A 15948-nucleotide genomic window follows, 5' to 3' on the forward strand; every position below is an offset into this window, starting at 1 on the left:
GAGTACTAAGATGAAAACAGAACAGTGTTTATGATTACAGAAGCAGCTTTAAAGTACAAGTTATACAACATTCAGATGAGATTATCCACTTGAGTACTTAAGTCTTGGGCATGTTTGCTTAGGCAACTGTTTTTGGGAAGTCCAAGTGTAATTCTAAGATGTGTGTGTGTGTGTATTTGCATGTGCATGTTAAGAGCTTTGAAATTCATTTTTTAAATGCATTCAATTTTTAATAACTTAAAAAGGTTGAAAATTCAAATGTATTTGAATATTATTGAGCTTATCATTTTTTGGACTGCCACACATACTGTAGAACAAACATTAGCCACATTATATGTTTTTACTGCATAAACTACAGGAAGTAACATTTGCATTTGTTTCCTAAGAAAACAAGGAGCCAACGTCAATGCAAATATGTTGCTGATATTTACAGATGTCAGGTTTTTCATTTCTTACACTAGCTGGGATCCACGTAGTATCTGCCACTTTTAACTCCGCTTAAGGCCGAATTTTAACAGAGTTAAGCCAAATACCAAGCAGCTTCTTATTTAATGTATAATGCCCATTATATAGGGCATAACATGGTAGCCTTGTTGAACATATGCAATGTTCATATGCAAACATTTGTAATCACTGGCAAATCGCTGTGGTATAAGACTAATAAGACACTTCAAAACACTTTTTTTTTCCTTTTTTTTTTTTAAATACACTTCATGTTAGGCCGCATTACCCGACTCCATCACTGATTATTTTCCCATAACAGCATGTGGTAGCTCAGTGGTTAAGACATTGGACTTCTGGACCGAAGGTTGTGAGTTCAAATCCCAGCACCACCAAGCTGCCACTGCTGGGCCCTTGAGCAAGGCCCTTAACCCTCAACTGCTCAGTTGTATAAATGAGATAATTGTAAGTTGCTTTGGATAAGGGCGTCTGCCATGATGCCATAAATGTAAATGGTCCAGTTGTTATTTTAGAAAATGGCCCATAATAAACCCCTTCTCCTAAATTTAAAGGAGTCATTTTACAAAATGTGTATTTTGATAACCTTACAATTTTTTTGTCTCTAAATAGGTAAATATTATGAACATTTTTTAAAATATGCACACAGTAAAAAAAAAACATTTTAACATCTCTAGTGTGTGTGTGTGAGAGAGAGAGAGAGAGAGCAGAGGAGATGACAGTCATTGCAGTGTGAGGCTGTGATTGGACAGAAACTGTGTTCACAGGATGATGTGGTAGGAAGATTTTGTTCTTTGCACTTTTAATTAGGCCTGACAGGAATTAAGAGCAGCTGAGAAGGAGCTAATGAGAACAGAAAGGAGTGAACAGTGCCGGAACAGCAAGTTAGGCTACATCCTGGTTATCATGTAGCTCTTCTATCTACACTAATCCACACTCTCAACCCTTCATTACTTAGCTCAGGGGTTAGAATGTAGATTCTGATAGCCTGACACACACAGGTGCAAGAAAACTAATGCTTTAGCTGTCCTGTGCATACTGTTGGTACTTTTGGAATTCTGACTTAAAACAGATGCATTTCTACTCATTAATCTTACATTTATTTATTTATCAGGTGCTTTTCATCAAAATGATTTACCAATCTAACCAGCAAGCTGTTAAAGGAACTCATAGCAAAGCTAAGTGATGAAACACAAATGTCACTTGAACAATCTACCAATGATTATCTCATTAGTCAATGTAATGAAGACAAAATAATGATAATACAGTAATTTAATATGTTAAATTGATTATAATGGTGATCCATAGTGTTTGAATTATACTGAAAATCATGAGGGATCCTACCAGGGGGCCTTTTTTTAGAGCAAAAGTTGACAATCACTTACTGACATGTAATAACTTGTTATAATGTAGTGACTATGTTTTCCAGAACCACTACAGGCCTATTCTAGCACAGGTTATATTGTTTAGATCTGAAAAGACTCATCAGTAACATGACAGCCTGCGACTTGAGGTTGATATTGTGTCACCGCTGCATCCATATCAGATACAGTTCTGATATGACGTATATATGACTTCCTGATGTGTAGCCTTATATTTTTTTAATATGATAAATAACATGGATGTCTCTCAGAATGATTTTGGAGATAATTAGAGGAGCTCAATAATTCCAACACTGGCGATACAAAATAATAACAATGATTTGAATTTGAATTAACGTAATATCAGTAACTACAAGTAACATAGCTCACTGATCACCTCAAAAGACAAGCATGATGTTAGATTCAGCAACACAATTATACAAAATGGAAGATCATGTTAAATACTGGATGCTGGAAAACCAGTGTATGCATTCATGTCTGGCTACATGTCTTGCTGTCTTTCTAAATAAGATTCAGATAATTCCAGGAAGTCAGAGAGAATACCTTTTTAATGTAAATTGAATATGTCTTATTTGATTTATACTGGCTTCCTGTTACATTTTACATTTAATACAAGGTCTTGCTTTTGGCATTTATAGCCCTTAATGGCCTAGTTATGGCATATCTTCCTGATCTCTTGACACATTACATCACATCCAGACTGCTTCACTCAGCCGAGACAGGCTTACACCTAATCCTGAGGATTATTTTTCTTATATACTGCCTAATAGTATTCTGGAGAATATTATGAATGTGAGCTCTATTGGTGCTCTTATAAATACAGATTAAAAACTTGGTTATTCAGACTGTCCTTCACTTTTATTTCCACTGATAAGTTCAATGCTTTTAAGATGCTTTATGCAAACGTAGTTCTCTCGTGCTTTTATGTTCCTGTCAGTGTGTATGACAAGAAGAGGTGTGAGTGGAATGTAAGCAGATAGCAAAGGTACCATGGAGTCCTAGTGAGAAAACCTGTACATGTTGGACCTGTACCTCTTTCTCTGACCCAGGACAACTATGTAAGGATGATGTTCATAGATTTCAGTTCAGCATTCAACACAATCATCCCTCAGAAACTGATAACAAAGCTGAGCCTGCTGGGTTTGAACACCTCTGCAACTGGATTCTGGACTTTTTGAATGTGAGACCCCAGTCCGTAAGAATCGACAACTCCACCTCCAGCACCACCACATTGAACACTGGTGCTCCCCAGGGCTGTGTGCTCAGTCCACTGCTGTTTACCCTGCTGACTTCTGACTGTGCTGAAAAGTACAGTTCAAATCACGTCATCAAGTTTGCTGATGACACTACAGCTGTGGGCCTCATCAGCAACAATGATGAGTCAACATACAGAGAGGAAGTGAACTATATAGCTATATAGCTCGCAGGATGGTGTAGAGACAATAATCTATCTCTTAATGTTGATAAGACTAAAGAGATGACCTCAGGAGGATGCAAATAGACCACTCACCACCGCACATCAACAGAACAACTGTGGAGAGAGTCAAAAGCTCCAGGTTTCTTGGTGTGCACATGACAGAGGACCTCTCCTGGACTCTCAACACAACCTGCCCAACCAAGTAGGGCCAGCAGTGCCTCCACTTCCTTCGGAGGCTGAAGAGAGTCCTCACCACCCTCTACAGAAACAGCGAATTGTGATAACAGCTGAAAAGATCATCGGAGTCTCTCTACCCACCATCGATACCTCATACAACACCCGCTGCATCCGCCAATGCCACCAGTATTGCGGACGACCCCTCTCACCCCTCTCATGGACTCTTCACCCCCCTGCCATCTTGCAGAAGGTACAGGAGCATCCTTGCCACCACCAGCAGACTCTGCAACAGTTTCTTCCCTGAGGCAGTCGGATTATACCCTGCTGCCTCCCAACACTTACCTGGGCTAGTCAAACACCTAACCCAGTATGACTCAAAAACCTTGCACACCTGCACCTTACAAAGCTGCAATCATGTTTTTGCTGCCAATACTTATTGCTGTTAGACTACAAAATAGTTTACAGTTTATAGCCCATGTTCTGTGTATTTACTGTCCTTTGTATCTATTGATCTGTTATGTGTATTTATTACACTGTTGTGTAGTGCACAAGTCAGAATGGTCCTGGAGAAACAACATTTCATTCTGATGTATAGTATCTATGTAGAAGAATGATAATAAAAACCGCTTGACTTGAAAAGCTGTGAAGATTGTCTCAGTCATGGGACTTCTTGCCACTGATTTGGTAACAAATTTTTGCTGATATGTCTGCTTTTTAGTGCTGTTCTTATGTGTTATTCAGTGAACATGGCACATACATTCCCCTGCCACTTCATTAGGAACACCTGTACCCCTGAATATACAATTATCCAATTAACCAATCATGTGGCAGCACTGCCATGCATAAAATCATGCAGATACAGGTCATGAACTTCAGTTAATGTTCATATCAAACATCAGAATGGGGAAAAAAGTGTGACTTTGACCGTGGCATGGTTGTTGGTGCCAGACGGGCTGGATTGAGTATTTCAGAAACTGCTGAACTGTTGGGAATTTCACACACAACAGTCTCTAGAGTTTACACAGAATGGTGTGAAAAACAAAAAAACATCCAGTGAGCAGCAGTCCTGCAGGAAGAAAGGTCTTGTTGATGAGAGAGGTCAGAGGGGAATGGCCAGAGTGATTTAAACTGACAGGAAGGCTGTACTCATGTTTGAGTTAATGTACTCAAATAATCACTCATTACAACTGTAATGAGCAAAAAAAAAAATGACTGGATAATTGCATGAATTTGCAGGTGTACAGGTGTCTCCATTAAAGTGGCCAATGAGTGTATTTGCAGTAATGCCTCTCTTTCAGCAGGACATCATGAGTTTCTCATGGATAGTTATGTCAAATTGATGATTTCACGGCTGCACTGGTCTTAGCTAGGTGCTCTCATAAACACCTGTAACCGTGCAGCAGAGAACTGCTAACAGGGTTTAATTAATGAGTGTTGCAAAGAGCCAGGTCAAGTCATGGCATTTTCTTCTGTTCAAGTCCAGCAATGAGGTCAGATCTTTCCTTGGCACTAATTAACACTGAACTAATATGAAAAAAATTTCCATACCTCCACTCCAGCTTGATGCATTTCTCTGAAATAGGACGCCATTAACAGCATTTCCCTGATTTGGTTATTGTTAGTTTAGACAAGGCTACTGGGATCTAAAATAAAAATAGAAAGATGCCATTACAAGATAGTTGCAGAGGAAAAACAAAAAGTACTTGTGATGCTAAGGATATAATTATCTGCTGTCTTTAATATATAAAAAAAACTTCACTGTGCATCTAAAACTTTCTTTCTCACACACTGAGTGTTAGGTAATAGTTTTAACTCTTGCATGGCTGATGCTGCAATGTATCTGTGCTCATTCTGCCGTATCATAAGTGCTAAAATATAAGTTCTGGTTGAAGGGAAAGGGTTGGTCCAAGATGTAATCTCAGTTACTGACGGTGGTCTGTCTGTTGCTCTGTACTCCATCCATCAGTGGAAAATGCTAAATACAGCAGTGACACTGGCACTGGCAATAGTACTGTTTTTGTTGCTGTGCTAACCTCTCTAACAAGGTTTTATTTTAGTGTTATTGTTGGACTATGACTTAATTTACTAGCATGATATGTTTTTGATGAAGACAATAAAGCATTTCTGTATTTCACTTTGGATAAGGACTTCTTCTAGATGCTGTAAATGTGCTGGTTTGACAGCTACCTTGTCGTGGGACTATACCTCATCTGTAATTTGTGTTAATTGTTCTCTACAATATCAGGTGCAGTTTCTGACCACAGTATTGCTGTTAGCTGGAAATGTTTGGCAGATTGTTCTAATTTTCTAATTTTTCTCATTTTGACAGATTGTAACTAATTTTCTATTCTAAGCCTGCTGTTTAGTAGACAGAAGAGGCTTGAGAGAATAGTTAATTTTGCCCTTTGCAGTGAGTTACCTCGCTATTTTGCTTCATCCTCCCCGTCTTATGGTTGAGGGGCTGAGGCGAAATGGCCCTGAAGAGGGTAATCCATCCTGAGTGTTCTTGCTTATAGCCCGGTTGATGAGGCTCTGGATCTGCCAGTGCGCACAAACACACACACATACACACACACCACACACACAGCCTCCTGAAGTCCTGGTACATTCAATAACACGTAGATCCTTTTAAGACAGCTCAAGAGTCTATCAATATCAGTGGGAAAAAAACAAAGCTTTGTAAATATTATAGAATCAAAGAACAGTTTTATATGCAAAGTAATTTGTGAAACTATATTTCAGTGATGGGATATGGATATGTTGTTTATGTAGTGCTTTTCATCTCACCATGACCTCTTCCTGGAGATCAGTAATCTCTGATTATAGGCAGTAAACAAAGCATGCTGAAGTCAGGTACATTCTGAAGCTCTGTTGCAGTACTGTGCTTCAATTTCTCCTTGTTAGAAGCCATTTTGGAGCTTTTAGTAAGCTTTTTGTATTGCCAGGTAACTCAGGTCACCATATCCCCTTTGAAAGACTAACCCCTTTTGCACAGGAATATGTTAGAAGTTTTGGTCTAACTGAAGTAATAGCAAACATGTACATAAATGCTGAAGTAATGGACCTATTTCTTCATTCAGGTCTTCAACAGCATTACAACCCCCCCCCCCCCCCCCCCCCCCCCCCCCCCCCCCGACTCAGTCTATCTCAAAAACTTGTAAATCCTGCCAGCATTTTAAAAAATGCTGCTTATGATGTGTCACAGGACAGTGTAACACACCCAGAGGAAAGCACTGTCTGCCCTCTTCCACATATATGAGCTCACAAACATCTGTGATTGGCTGGTGTCTCTGTGATGAACAGGAGAGAGAGAGAGTATGCTGTACCTCCCACCCAGAGAACACGACCTATTTTGCTCCTTTGGCTCCTGGCATTGGATGGCTGGACAGATTTTTTCAGTATCAATGTATTTGGCCACAGGTCTTCAACTGGCAGGCCCAAGTATTTCACTGGACTGAAACGAGCACTTGAAAAATACTGTGGTAGAGCTGATCAATATATGAAAAAACACTGGCCGTAGTTTAGTGACTCCAGTTTTCTGAACATGAGCCAGTGTGGTTTCTGTAGCAGATCTTTAGCAGATGTTTCATTTATGTAAATGATTTAGTTGTAGCCAGTTCATAGGGCCAGAAACTAGCTACAGTGTGAGCTAGAGAGGTCAGAAAGGAATGTTTTTTTCCCCATTTACTCTTTCTGGTCTGATTAGTGAATTGACAACATGACTGGAGATGAACGGATGTAACTCATCTGGTCAGAGTAGAGGTGTACACTGGGAAAGAAAGCCACAGGAGTAGAGGAATTTTATTTTAATACAGATGGTCAGATATGAAACTTGCAGAAAGACCATGCTCATTAACCTGTGCAGCTTTTTCAGAATCAGCAGATTTACTGTTCATTTTACAAACATTCATTTTTCTTCAGTACCCGCTTTAACCTGCTCAGAGTCATGGTGGTTTAAATTGCTAATTTGTGTATATTTTTATTGGCTTATAAACTATGTTTGTTATAAAATATCACATGCAGGTACAATCAAGAATAATACATAATAATACAGGAGTGGGGGAGGTGGAATTTAAGAAACAGCCTCTTTCTCTCTCTCTCTCTTTCTCACACACACACACACACACAAAACTCTATTTCCTAGTCCATGGCGCTATGCAAAAGTGGTAATATGAAGCGCCACTGCAAAACAAAACATAACCACTTTGAATTGTCTTAATTGTAGTCAATTAATTAATCGTAAGTAAGGAATTTTACACAACTGGACCGTTATCAGTTTTAATTGAATATGTCTGTATTTGGCTGTGAACTCTACTGTGTTTGGTTGTATTTAAATTAAGTAATTAAATATGCCTGCTTTTCTTCCTATATTTCTAGCACCAGCCTTAAAGTGACATAGCCGACTCAAAGTGACTGCTTAGAGTAAATAACTCCAAAATTTAATCAGTTCTTTCCAAAGCCAAGATTAGTCACACTGTAATTAGCCACACAAACATATGCAAATATACAAATCAGAGAGGAGCAGGCTGGGCAGCATTCAGTGGAGCATGACAGATTTTCAGGTAGAGCGGTAGAAGGGGACAGCTGTAGGTGGTTGAATGAGCACACTGGCAGGCTTTACATAAATAAACTTCTCTAATGTGACAAATGGAAGTCAAAGACTGTACAATGCATACAAGCTTTATTAGAGTGATTTGATGCATCGATGTTCAAGCAGGCAGAATTGTTTGAAACGAGAGTGGGAAGAAAAAAACAATGAGAAGGCACATGAAAATGAAAGCAAGGCTCTCGGATACCAGCAATGAATCAGAAGTAGTGACAGTATATGAGATTTTGCAGCATACAATCAGCTAACAAGACAAAGGTGAAGGCAGTAATGAGCACAAAGAGAATGGGTGGAGCTTAAGAACCTAAACCAATTGTGAGTGAGGGAACCAGAGTTCAGTCTTCCCTGACATCCATCGCATTCCCTGTAATTACCCATTAACAGGAAATAAAGGCCGCTCTAGCTGATGGTGGATTTCAGAGTCAGATTTGGTCTGGATGTGCGATAATCTTGCATAAGCTTCCTAAAGCAATGCCACGTTCTCATTATTCATCTCTTCATTTCTATTCAAGAAGTCTCCTCACTCCCAGCTCTTTTCTGGCTTTAGTGCTTTGCTGTAAAGTGTGTGATGTGTTTTGTGGAATTTATAAAGGAATTTGTGACCTGGCCTTGGCCTTGAATGTCAGCAGTAAGAGCTTGGTGTAACAAAAAGTACCTTAATAGTACATTAATTCAGCCCATGACCCTATAAAAGTCCAAGATGGACGCTTCCTACTGAAAGCTCCTCTGTGTCACAATCTATTCTCGACTTCACATGTGAAAAATTAGACGGGTTGAGAGAGTGCACTAAAGATGAGATGTAATTTTACACTCCTTCAACCCATTAACCCCTTGCAGCAAGGCAAGTCGAGCTCTCGACAGCTCAGAGGTTCTATGTCAGATTTCCAATATCCCTTAGACATCTGCTACTAATGCACGTGTAATAAGTTTGTTAAATAACCACCCAGACTTCTGGTAAAATGACTACCGCTGAATGGTTCTCTTCTGAATCACACTTTGTCATAGATGCAGAGAAACTTGCGCTGGTGATGAATGAAGTTGTTTATTTCTAAACTATGTACTGGCATGTAGTTTTGGCTATCCAAGGGTCTTAAATGAGTTTCAGAGATTTGATTTCTGTCACCGGGATCCAAGCAAGTAGCTCATTTTGGGAGCAAATTCAACGTGCTGGTTTCTGCAAGTCAGTCTCTATTTAAAAATTGAATTCACATGAAACACAGACATTTCTACTCAAGCAGGCTGAGCCAACGCAGGGGTGCACTCAGTGGTGAAAAGAGAAATGAATAAATCGTTGCTTTGTCATGTCTTCAGTTGCCTGCCTCAAAACTCAAAAGCAGCAGGAGGAGAATTTGGAAGTAGAATGAATTATGGTTTTGAGTAATTTCGCTTTCCTTTCTACAGGCCCCAATTTTGTACTTCTTTTTGCAATCACCTTGAAAATAACGTTGTAGAGTCTTGAAATATAGTAAAATTATAGTATGACAAAGTGCTTGATGATTCACTTGCTTTGGTGGGCAGCTGGGCAGACAGAAATCATGATAAAGTAATGCAGGCCAGCAAGAGGGAAAGAGAGGGAACAGTCATCTATGGTTAAGCTGATAAGGAAAATAAAGCTGTATGAATATACATAAAAGGGTATGGGCTTGTCTGCAGATGTCCATGTCCATGTATGCAAATGTAGTAATTCCTCTGCGGCTATGCATACTGTCTACACTGCAAGTTTAAAAGTGACTGAATGCTTTACATTACATCATAATCTCATTAGCTCAAATGCCTGCAGAATGCAGTGGAACATGCATGAAATTTATGACAGAATACAGAGGGCATTTGTGTTGGATATGAAATATAGATCCACTTTAGCCTTAACAGTTTTGTAAGGCTTTGTTCAAAATGGCACACTTGTATACTCTATACTGCATACTGCATGCTATTCCTTGTGGTAGTATGCAATATGGTATGCAAGTCATGTTACTACCTGACACAGTTTCCTCAAGTTAGTTCTTGTGTGTAGTTTAAGTTTAGTTTTTGGTGTGTAAAATAAAAAAAAGATGCAATAAGATGAAGAAAGGCTTAAGGCATTCCTAACCTGCTATAACTGTAATTTGATAATAAATAGTAAATTTTGTAAATGTAAATGTAAACCATCACAGCTAGTTCAGAATTAAAAAAAATTCCACTGAGAAAAAATATCAGTGGTATTTTTTTTTATAATGAACACAGCCAGGGTCAAATGAGAAAACTTAATTTTTTATTTTTCATTGTTTCAATTTTGTTGAATGCAAATGTTCCCAAACTTAACAATAGGCCAGATTCTTCTAGAAAAAAAAATTGCCTCAATTTAATTTATGTTTCAATTTTAAGGTTTTAATTTGACTTCCCCTCAAATATAAGCATAGGAATAGTAATAGACATAACAGAATATCATGTGTGTCTATTACATACAACTTATTTTGTATTCTTACAACAATGAGAGATGCAAATCTAATTTCAACGTACTCATATGATAATATGAGTATTCATATAAATAAATAAATGCATTCAGTTCTGTCCTATTCTACTCTACTAACTTATACAATAAACTAGCTGACATTTTTTTTTTAAGTTACCAACAATGTTAAGATGGTACTCTATAGTTCTGTCATCACTACAGATTTAAGGCATTTTGGAAATCAAGTGGTCACGTTGCATTGTAGGATGTAGTACACCACAAAGATTGATGTAAATATGTAGTAATAAATAATGTAGACTTAAAAAAATGGTTCTCATACAGCTGTGCATAAGATTGAATACATTCAGGTTCCACAAACATCGAATACGCATGCTTCTTTCCCACATACTATAAGCTCAACATGTTTTAATATGTATAGCCTACTTATTAAAGCCATTCATTAAAGCTTCATTAAAACTTGCTAGAAATTGCTAGGTCTGTGTACATCCCATGGTAAAAGAAAATCTGAACAGGGATTGTATTATCTCTGTAGTATCTCTGCATAGGCATGAGATTAAATTGAAAAAAGGGAGATTTCTGCGAAAGTCTCATGTTTCCTGAGCCAAAGGAATATGAATCAGATTATAATTAATATGATTAATATGATTTTTTTTTTTTTTTTTTTTTTGTGGGTTAGATGTAACGAGCCCAGCGCTGTAGATTCACACAGCCAATCAGCGAGCGGCGGTGACAGTTGTGCCTGGTGATTACACAGAGTGACACGCCCCCTATAACTCATCTCAGTATGGGCTAATATCTCTTAGCCCATTTCACTGCGTCCGGTATACGTCATCAGCAGTCACGATACGGACTCAGTCGTGAGTGAAGTGGACATGGAAAAGTGGAAAAGTGGAGAGAGAGAGAGAGAGAGAGAGTTAATTTACCCCAATATTATTTATATTTATATTATATTTATATTATATTTACAGGTTTTAACAAACACTCTTATCCAGAGTGACTTACAGATTATTATTATTATTATTATTATTATTATTATTATGAACATCATCAGTAAGAACTCAGGAGATAATGTATTGGTCAACCCTAATAGTTTAGTGGTTGAGCTATTGATAGATATTCCATCTAATATCACCACCAGCCACCACTGACTAACACCAACATTCATTTACATATTTGTTATCTGGCAAACTTCAGAACTGAGGCTGCAGTGAGTTTTAATATTCACAACTGGAGAGAGATTTCAGTACGTTATGATCATTTAATTTTTAGTCATGGATTGAATAAAAATGAATCTGTTATGATTATGATATTATATTGCATATTGTAGATCGTGAAAACTTGTGCAGGGCTCCTGATTTTATATTTGTGCCTTCCTTAAAGCAACACTCCATATGAATCCATATGATTTCAGGGCTAAGATCCAGTAATGTTTTGGCACGTAACTGTTTTGAGATATTGGCTGATATATTTGTTTGCTGTAATCTGGGTGATCTTGCTCAATGTCTGCATCTTGTTTAGGAATGAAGACTCTTTGGTATTCATGTGGCTTTGTCTAGCTCACTGCTCAGAGATTGTATCTAATCGATTGTATGAAACCTCAATGCTTTTTATCTGAATCTGAGATGGTGGCACTTATTCCGAGGTGACACATATAGGTGCAATTTGTGTAACATTATAACCTCAAAAAAAGAAGGTTTCTGTGTCTTTTTCTCCTGGAGACCGTGACCCTGCTGTTTAAAACAAGGTCGTAAGCTGAATGGCAGATGGAGCACAGAACTCCTGCATTATAGAAATGATCTGGCTTCTCCAGGTCTATCATCATAAAATGCATGTTTTATTCATACACATGCATGCAAGGTCAATTAGAGTGTGTGTGTGTGTTGTTGTTGTGTATAAGGGGAATTAGTTGTGTTAATGATATACATCCCAGAATACATGTAAAGTGCACTGGCTCGGTGTGTGGGTTAAAGCTTCTGTTAGATGTTTAGCAGGGCTTGTGGGAAATCCCTGTAGCATAGCTGGCCCCTAATTAGTAGCTCTGCAGTTCCTGATTAGAGCTCCTTCAACCTGCAAAACGGAAAGGGAGACAGGGTTGAAGAAAAAGCAGGGTTATCGATCATATTAGCATAAAGAGCCGCAGTGGTTCCATGGCCGGTTACCCGCTGCTTCTGCTATCCAACCTGGAATGAGCAAGTGTGCGTGCACACTGCTGCATCATTACTTATACATAGAAGTGGATAGTGTAGGCAAAACATTATTCAAGTAAAATTAATTTTACTTTTTAAAATTAAAAAGATTAAAAATAAACAAATAATCCAAATAACTATATGAATTAAGCCGGTTTTAGATTGTGTGATTACAGCTGTCTTTTATGATCATTACTTGTCATTACCTGAGGTTAAAAAAAAAAATTACTATGTTCTGCTTATGTCAGTGCCATCCATGCTTGTGCAGAGAAGTGGGGTAGCATAAACAGAAGCATTCTTCAAACTGAGCTTGAAGTAATAAGGATTTTTCCTGTCAATCAGCATGTTTCCTTTTTGTCTTGCCATTGCCGCTACCATATCCGTAGCTGTCAAATGAGTTTCACATAATCCTATGCTGTCCTCGTATTGGTAGTTTTTAGACAAGCATCATAGCAGGATTCTCATGCTGAGATTCTAATAAAAAAATTTTGACACTGTCAGAGCTTTGTCGTCAGCTGTCATTGGTTGTTTTGTCACTAAATCAGCTGCTGATGCGCGGGTCACATTATGCATTCTAATATATACAGTACCGTATATACTGTGTAAAGCCAGCAGAGTAAGAAAACATCTTGTGAAAAGACAATTCAAGTAGTGTTATTCATTATATAACATGAGATTTACGTAAATGTGAACAAATGTTAATAAAGAGAATGATGGATTAACATATTTACTGAACCATATACAGTATAAGGTAAACCTTTTTCCCCAGTGAGAAAAGAGCCATTGTGGACCAGTCCATTAGATTAATCCCCAGAAGAAAGTGAAGGTGTGATGTATTTTTTTTTCCTAGCAGCAGAGGTGGAAATTAACAACGTACAACTGAGCTTTTCTTTCACCTAATACTTTACTACATCACGCATTTCAGTAGTTAATTCAAAGCTGTCTAACACTAAATTCCTAACAAATCTAAAGTCTTACAAATATGGTCAGAAGAATGAGACCTATTACTGTCTGTTGGTACGTACACTTTGTTTTTATTAAGACAGATTGTACTGTGACATCTAGTATTAGCATTCAGATAGTTTAGATGGGCAGAATTATTAATATATTAGCTAACACTTGAGAGATTAGGAATAAAGCTGTTGTTAGAGAGCTTTAGTTGATGTTTTCCCACATTTAATTGGTTCCTTGATAAATAACTTCGGGGGCACTGATTTCCTGTCATGTTTTTTGATTGTGAGTCTTTCATGTACTTTTATACTTTACGAGAAATTTACAAGTTTTTCTGCTTTAACTTGAGTGAAGAATTTGAACTTGTACTTCAGTGTTTATCAGAGTATTTATTTAGATGAGTAACTGCACTTTTACTTCAGTAAAAATTGCCATGTTTGTTCAGCAGGGATATAAATAGTATTTTGGTGACCTGGTTAAGGTTAATGGTTAGTTAAAATTCAGTCAGTTAAAAATCCTTAATTTACTAAATTCATATTTTCTCATATCTATGTTATTTAAAAAAAATACTCTTTTAACAGCCATCAAGCAATTTGTCTACTTTAGAAAACTTGTATTGTCAGTTATTTTGTTGTTAGCTGAAGCTAGCTATTTTGAAATTAAGACAATTAAACAAATACAGCCTAAGCATGCATGCTGCCTATGCTAGAAAACTGAATGCTAGTGCAAGATAGTATGCTTTCTGTATTGTGGCATGATTGACAGGCAAATAGAGATATCTCCTTATCCTGAATTGGATGTTGGTGGTCCACATCACTTGTTTTCTCAGTATGGGGTGCTACAGAGACCAGCATTTGTCATTTCAATAGATATTTAATTGACTGTGCAGAGGGTTTTTCCTTCTGGTTTAGGCCACAACCATTTAGACACAGGGTTAGATAGGGATATACTGGCATTGCGTTACACCCATAACACATATGCACACCATACACTATACTAGAATATCTAAGTGTCCATGCTATCTATCTGCACTAAGAATATATTAGAGATACAATATAGATAATTGTTCATGCTGGTTCAGTTGCTCTTTATTTTTTATTACTATTCATCTTCAGCTGCAGTGGAAGAAGAGGCACTGACATTTAATTTCCAAGCCCTGGCAGGTTTGGACAGCAAAGAGCAATAATCCTCAGCTGCACTCTGCCAGACATAAAGTGAATAGGAAGCAGGAGGGGAAGCGAGGATGTGGTGTTATCTCAGAGAACTAGGCAAGGGCATTGTATTTAAATTGGAGATAGACTGGAGTCCGGCAGTGAGAGGTCAACAAGGAGAAGGGCATGAGAGAACTGCACTTTGTTCTGTAACTTTTTGTTATTGAGCATAAGCTGTTGACTGTGACAAACGTTGTTCCCAGTGTCAAAAGTAATCAGTATCATAGCCGGATAATTACGAGACTAGGAAATTAATTCAGTATTAATGATGCAACGACCCGGTGAAGTCTCATTCATAGGAGACATACGCACACAGTGGCTTACTGATCCATTTGGGTTCATTCTACACTTACATATGCACACTCTGACACATCTGTGTAGACTTTACACTCAGACACACACCCAGACAAGCACCCCTGAATTCTTAATTGCTTTCTTGCAGTCTGACTTTATAATTAGTTTTGGAATGAACTTAGTGATGACTCAATATGCATCTATCTACCATGACCCATATTCTCATATTTCTTTTGCCGTTCTGCCCAGTGGGAAGAATAGCAAAGTTGTGTTCTAATTATTCTACCTCTAGCTCTAGTGCAAAATCAGTAGGAACCGTTACCTAATATTTCACTGTAGGGAAATGAGCACCATTGCTAAAAGCATACTTTAGCTCGAGCATCACCGCAATGTTGCTGTATTATTGCTATATTATGCAATATGTGACACAATTTCTTTCTTAATTCATTTTGGTGTGTGTATTTCCCATTTTCAGCTCATTAGGTGAGGGTTGTGGGTTTTGTGGCTCTGGCTCAAGTGGACACAGATGCAAATGCCACACATTTTAAGGCAGGACTGCTTTATAAAATTCTGTGTTCTATGAGAAGTGCAGTGTTTTCTTATAAAAGGACCCCAATAAACATTTCATACATCATCCTACCTTTAAGTGGGGGAACAGAAAACTTCAAGGTCCTAGCCACTTCAGGCCAAATCAAGACAGAGGATACTTATTATGAAAAAGAAAAAGAAATATTGCTTTACTTCCTAATGCCAATTAGCTTAATAGGTTTCCATGACACAAGTTCTGATCAGGATGTAATGATATGACGAAGTGTT

The 15948-nt window shown here is 37.9% G+C and overlaps 1 protein-coding gene across 3 annotated transcripts in view; it reads left to right on the forward strand.

The window, feature by feature from the left end:
- dlgap3 (discs, large (Drosophila) homolog-associated protein 3) overlaps positions 1-15948 on the forward strand; it is a 160121-nt gene that overhangs the window by 71273 nt on the left and 72900 nt on the right. The window lies entirely within an intron of this gene.

This window comes from Pangasianodon hypophthalmus, chromosome 23, assembly GCF_027358585.1.
Source record: "Pangasianodon hypophthalmus isolate fPanHyp1 chromosome 23, fPanHyp1.pri, whole genome shotgun sequence".
Classification (NCBI taxonomy): Eukaryota; Metazoa; Chordata; class Actinopteri; order Siluriformes; family Pangasiidae; genus Pangasianodon; species Pangasianodon hypophthalmus.